We start from the raw sequence: 6,926 nt of genomic DNA on the forward strand, positions 1-6,926 counted from the left end.
AACGTTGGGAGGAGATAAGGAGAGCCTTACTTGGTGCAAATCCCAAGAAATCGTCATCCCTACCCCTGAACTCATTGGGTGCACCAGGTTCTAACAATTGGACTTCACTGATTCTTCAGAAACACACTGCAATTCTATAGAGAAGTTTCAGGATCCTTTACTCCAACATTGTTTGATGAATCTTTAAGTGCAACCTTCCCTTCTTAGGAGGCACTCATGCAACAGAAAACAGAATAGATAAGCTTTACACTTATATGTGCACATGCTAAAGCACTCAAAGGAGCAAATTATTAAGTGCAAATATTTACCTGGTGATGGTGGTTTCAGTATCCTATCATCATCAGTCTCCATTGATGAAGAATTACTTATATTTGGATACTTTCAATTCTTTTTTGTCCTTTTCCTTTCCCAGTCTTTTTAAACTTCAGCAACAAAAAAATGCCTCCACATCTGAATCTTCACAAGTAGCCATCTCTGTTCAGTAGCAATGGCTGCCACAACAGTCTCTGGAAGATAATTATATTACAATGTCACCATTTGCCACACATGTCAAAGCATGCACTCAATGTCAAAATTAACTAAAATAAAAAAAATAATACTTGGCTTAGCAAAGTAGTAACATGTACATTGTACATCCAAGTCAGTGCTCTCACACATACCATGAAACAACCCCTATGAATACATTTAAACAGTACCCTGCTCTTGCAAGTCGAAAATGTTAATCCTCATTTTTAACTAAACAAAACAAATATTGTCCCTAACTCACCAAATGGTGCATGCAGAACTGCACGCCCATGATACCCCATTCGTCACTGAGTTGAGAGCCATTTTATGACCTGTGATACTGAAGACCAGTTATAGCTCTCATTGGGGTAATATTCAATAACCTTATCTGCCTCCAATTTCACCCATGACTACGTAACAGCCTGCACTGTGAGGCCAGTACATTTTTCATGTGGAAGAAATATTACCACAAGCCAAGGGATCCTGAAAAAAGTGGGAAAAAACATGACTATGAGGAGTCACTCTTCAGTTACTAAAACACATGAGATCATAAAATTCCATTGAAAGCAAAGTTAATTATTGTAAATAATGGCTAGTTAAGAATAATGCATTAAATGATTGTATACTCCAGTAACTGAGGAAAAATCTCACAGCAATTCCACTAAATTTTGGTCCTAAATTCGAAATTTCAAGGGTGTTGGACAGGGGGTGACTTCTCACCAACATGCAGTAAATACTGCACTCCACGGAAAGAAAACTGAAGTGTTCCATTGTGAACCAACAAACGCGCAGTAAGAGCACTCACCAGACATCCATCAATCCATTCGACAGAAACACAATAGAACTAATGCAATGGTAATGAAAACATAAGTGTACTGTTAACGAATTTCACAATGAACGACAGTAAACTGTGTCTAGACTTACCTTTCATGGACATAGAGTCATGGTGGAATACGGTGGTTGAACCCTCGAAGAGGCTTCTAACTTGCACTGCCCATCCCAAAGTCAAAAAAACTTCTTATAACCACCGAGCACTGTTTCTCACTATGATCACGATTTAACAGGAGTTGAAATCACTCGCGAAAACTTACGTTAGCGAAAATTACAAACGAAAATTCACGTCAGTGAAAATTACGAATACAATACGGCTAAAGTACGACGGGTGGATATGATGATCGGATATGAAGATGAAATTAAATGAAAAGTGAAAATGGAGAAGCTGAAACCACGTTAAGTTTGATGGATGAAGTTAATGAACAATTTATGTGAAAATGAAAGTTATTGAAAAAAGCTATTTAAAGGTTTAGTAAACCATAACCGTCCTTCGACTACTCAAAAAGAAGAAAAGCATCGCGACGAACTTAAAGCACGAATTCACAACATCAATAAATTTACTAATTGAAAGATGCCATGATGGTGTACAATGTGGCGGCGGATAACGGATTCTTCCGTTCTTCCCGAAGTGCATTTCGCGGTGCGCGCATGATGGTCACGGATGGCCTCGGTCGTGAGCAGACGATATGATTGAGTCTTAAATTTCACATAAAGGAAGGAATCGTAATGGTACAACATCGAATTATCAATCGTATTTAAGTAATATCACTTCGATGATAACGAATATCCAGAGATCCATCAACCTTGAGAGACATTTATATTATAATATCTCAATCTTTTTCCATCGCCACCGAGTGACTTGGAGACATATTAATTAATAAATCCACAAAATCGTCGAATAAATACCACTTATCCCATAAAACACATTATGCAAAGTTAATTGCGTAAGTCGTTAAACATTTTATTTACAGCAGATCGTTAATTAGAGCGAATGAATTCACATAAAATAGGATATGAAGCAGCCGTCCAAACTGAGCAACTTCACGGCAACGCGTTGCCGTCATGTTGCTATCATCCACGGCGCAACGTCAAAGGATAAACTGTTGCCGCTTCGTTGCCTTGGACGTTTACATAAACGTCGGAGAGTGTGCTAGCTGGGATTATATCAGTAATTGATAAAACTCAAAATTGTGATTGATTATTCACTTGATGCCACAACTTGAGAAATAGAAAGTTGTATGACAGCTTATTTTATTTTTAAAAGTACTTTAATCAGAGAGAAAAAGTGAATGGAGCGTTCCATTGGATAATTGATAATATTTGGGAATTTTAAAGGCCGTCGTACAAGGTTGACGGAATGGTGAAACTACTCAGGGAAAAATTTTTGCTTTGCAACTGCTTTGGAACCCTTTTGAAACTGCTTTGGAACACCAAAATCTGCATTGGAACTGCTGTGAAACTCATTTTAACTCATTTGTACCAAAAATTAGAAATATGAAGACGTTTGTAACTCATTTGTGATCCCCTTTGGAACTCCTTTGTACAGAGTGTGTTCGTTTGGAACTACTTTTGAACGATTCGGCAGGATTTCCAGACGTCATCATTCGTATTGTAACTGCTGTGTACGGAGAAAATTCATTTGGAACTCCCTTTGAACGAGATGACAGGATTTCCGGGCGTCATCATTCGTATTGTAACTGTTGTGTACTGAGAAGATTCATGTAAACGGCTTTCCATACGTTTGTAATTCTTTGTGAACAAATCCATGCGATTTATATACGTCATCATTTGTTTTGGAACTGTCTTCTACGCGCCAACATACCATGGCCAGGTTCAGTCTAATACGTTTGGTCGAGAAAACGAAAATTCTTTAATATATGCAATAAAAATGCATTAGTGGTTTAATAAAAAATAATCGCAAGTCAGTTAATAGAAACGGAACTCCCAAATAATCTCTCGAATTAGTTTAAAAATTATTCTATTTTCCTTGTGGCTTAAATCGTATTTTGGGTCCGATTTGAAAAGCGACAAGATTATCTTCACTACGTACCGAGAATCTTGGTTGCGTGTAATAAAGGTATTCAATAACAAATTCATAGCGCTCGCGTTTTTTTTGCGTTTCCAAGTATATTATTATCGTAAAAATTCAATGTCTATACTTTCAAAGTATACTTATTCGCAATTATAAACATTGCGAATTTTACGGTATATTTGCAACCTTTTCTTTCATTGCTTTCGTTCTTTGATATTACCGGAAAAGTAGTATTTTGCATAGATTAATATACATAAAACCATATATAATATATTTACTCTATGATAAAACATACCGATGTATTGTCTTCGCGATCCCTAGGAAATGGTTTATGTCCATATTTGGATCCGTATTTAAGGGCTGAATTTTTTCGCCATGAATCCCTCCTTCGAAAATATATTTCAATGTCGAGGTTGACAAGTTCGATTACCCGAAAAGGCCTTTTTTCGCATTTCCCATTGCATTTTCAGATATTTAACATGACGGTTTTCAAGAAAAAAATTACCAGAAACGAAGGCATTTCACTCAAAAATGGACACTGAATGATCCACATCAACTACGTAAGATCGGAATTAAGCTCTCGATAAGGACTTGCTTGACCACCAAAGTGACTTACCCCTCACTCCGCAATATGAAAACATGAAACTTGTGTTAAGCTTGAAGAGCTTGAAGGTCTTTCGTTTATGACTAACGCTTTGGAAAGCAATGGAGCTATTGCGAAATGGCGGCACTGCCGCACTTCAATTTGTAATATTCATCTTGCCTAAATATCCGAAACAGACTAAAATAAACTTCAAAAAAATTGAGTACGCCATCTTGAACTGCTCTAAAGCAGGTGGCATGGTGTACAAATGAGTTCCAAATGGGTGTTCCAACAGGTACAAATCAGTTTCAAAACGGATGAACGAGTGGTACAAACGAGTTCCAAATTTAAATCCAAATGAGTCCCATAGCAGTTTCCAATGGAAATCCAAGGCAGTTCAAAATATGTTACAAATGAGTTGATGACATGGTAGGATGCTATGACGTCATGAACTGCTGTGTACCGTGTTTCAATTCCACAGTAGTTCAAAAGCACATACAAATCAGTGGTACAAAGCAGATAAATGACAGTTCCAAATGACTTACACAGCAGATTTTTTTCCCTGAGTAGCCCAGCTGCCCGGAGGCTGTGTTTCTGAATCTCCGTGCGAAGTGCTTTTTGCCTTGCAGTTGGTGTTTCAGTGGTGATAAGTGTAGACGTTTTGTTGCCTGGTTCAAATACTTTTTTGTTTAACAATCTTCCTAACAAAGTGAGGAATTCAAGTCGCAAATGATCTACTGAAAAGGCAATCTACCCTCTAGGCTATCACATAGTCCTTTTTAAAATCCTCGCTTGGGTAACCAGAGCATGTTAAAATGTTCAAGGATATCTCCTACAATTTTTATTCTGCAATGCGTGAGCTGTGATAGCTCTGTAGATTATTTTCTTCATCGGAGGATAATAACGCATGTAAAAAATTTTATGTTTTGCTTGAATTCTTGTTTATATTTCCATATGAATTCTTGAGGTTTAACTTATTTGCAATAACATACCTGCTAACGGTTATGACATTTATTTTCCATTCTAAAGGCATATTTTATTAAAATATGAGAGGTAAAATAAATTTATAAGTGACCCAGTGTTGAAAATTATTTTGACACTTTAAAACATCTAGTTGCAAAAAAGTACTAGAAAGTTTTAAAAATCAAAATATATTACTTTTCTTAAAATAAGAAAACGGATGTGAATTATCTTTTATGTATCAATCCGTTTATTTCTTTGTCAGTTTCTTAGTTACAAAATTTATAATTTTACTTATATTTGTGTGCACCAATTTTGTGTAATTTCAGTACGCTATATTTGCTAGACCAATCTATATCACAGTGGCAATTGCAAGTTTTTTCTGTATACGGGTAAAAAAAAATAGATTTTTAAATGAATCTTGTAGTTAAAATTATATTCTGTTTTTCAAATTTTGGTGTTATGGAATTCTTAGGTTGTATTTTTATGAATGCTTGGCTAAGATGTGTACTGGACTGTTTATTTGACTTAAAAGATGGCTTATGTGTTAAATTACCTTTTTTATTAATTGAGATGATTATCCTATGATATAGTCTTCACAGTTGTGGCTAGCCATAAGATATGCTCCATTTTGTTAGGATTGTTGAAGAAATTGTTCTTAGTAAAATTTGCACTGGGTATTTTCAATATTTTCATTTTTAAGTAATTCTTTAGTTTGGGAATGGAATGGTTTTACATTTTAAAAATTAATTTAGTTATTCATATTTTGAGTATGAGGTCAGAAATTGCCTTTTTGATAATGCAATGAAATATTTGTTTAATACTTTTTCTTAAATAATTCAACTTTATGCAGATTTCTTTGGTGAAGAACTTTTTCATCCAAATTTAGAGCTGAAAAAGCATGTTAGCTGCGTTTACTTTTTACTTTTTCAGGGATGAGGTTTAATAATTAAAAAAATCTGCCGAATGAATAGGTTTCATCCACCAGACTATTAATGTGGACCTGTCAGAATTTCTTAGGATCTTATTTTTCTTCTTTTTTGTGCTACTCACAATCCAGTGTATTGGCTGCTCAGGAAATACTCTCTTGAACATTTTAATTGGTCCCAAGTATATATAACTGCTGCCCCATCTATGACGTTTCGTGCCCGTGGACATTTTATTCTCCTCTTGGGCACTTTCCTACAAATCTCTTCCTAGATCAAGATGAGGAATTCATACTTCTTTGCCTCAAAAAGTGGCCAACATATGAGATTTACCTCTTTTCTCCTAGATTTCATATTAGAGTATGTATAAGCAAGATGTCAATAACAATAGATATGCATCAAAAGCATATTCCTCATAAAAAATTCATATTTAAGACACCACTGCTGAAAACATTTATTTTCTGATTCCATGGTCCCAAGGATGTTGTAATATGGCCAAGATATGAGTCAGTATCCCAAGTATCTTCCTGCATAATTTTGGTTTCAGTAGCTGTTAAGCTTTTGAGTTATTGATTAACAGACACCTCTCAATTTTTACGTAATAGCTTAAATGACACATTAAAAATCCCTTTTCATCAAGATTAGAAATATGCTTCATTTGTTGACAATGAAGGAGGTGAATTGTTTATCACTGTTACTATCTTCACAGAGTATCCAAGGGGATGAGGCTACTGTTGACGAGTTGGGGTCTTCTACTGAGACAAAAGACTGCATTCAAGATGTGATGCAAGGCACCTCACATCTCCCTGGCTCAGTCCAAAGGACTGAAATATACATTCCTTTGCCAGACTCCCATCAATCCGGAGCTAATATGTTGGTAAGCTATATTCTCATCCGCAGTGAAACTCTAGTTAAACGAACTAATTTGTAGGTATTACTATGTTGTATAGTGAAATTGCTTTTGTCCACTGTAACTGTAGTCATTTCTACAGGATGTCACCATCACTTAACAAATTTTAACGAACGAGGGGCCTGAGCCCCCTAAAAATTTCGTTACGGATGTAAGGATAAATGTTTCAGGCTTGTC

This window comes from Ischnura elegans, assembly GCF_921293095.1.
Source record: "Ischnura elegans chromosome 13 unlocalized genomic scaffold, ioIscEleg1.1 SUPER_13_unloc_4, whole genome shotgun sequence".
NCBI classification, from domain to species: domain Eukaryota; kingdom Metazoa; phylum Arthropoda; class Insecta; order Odonata; family Coenagrionidae; genus Ischnura; species Ischnura elegans.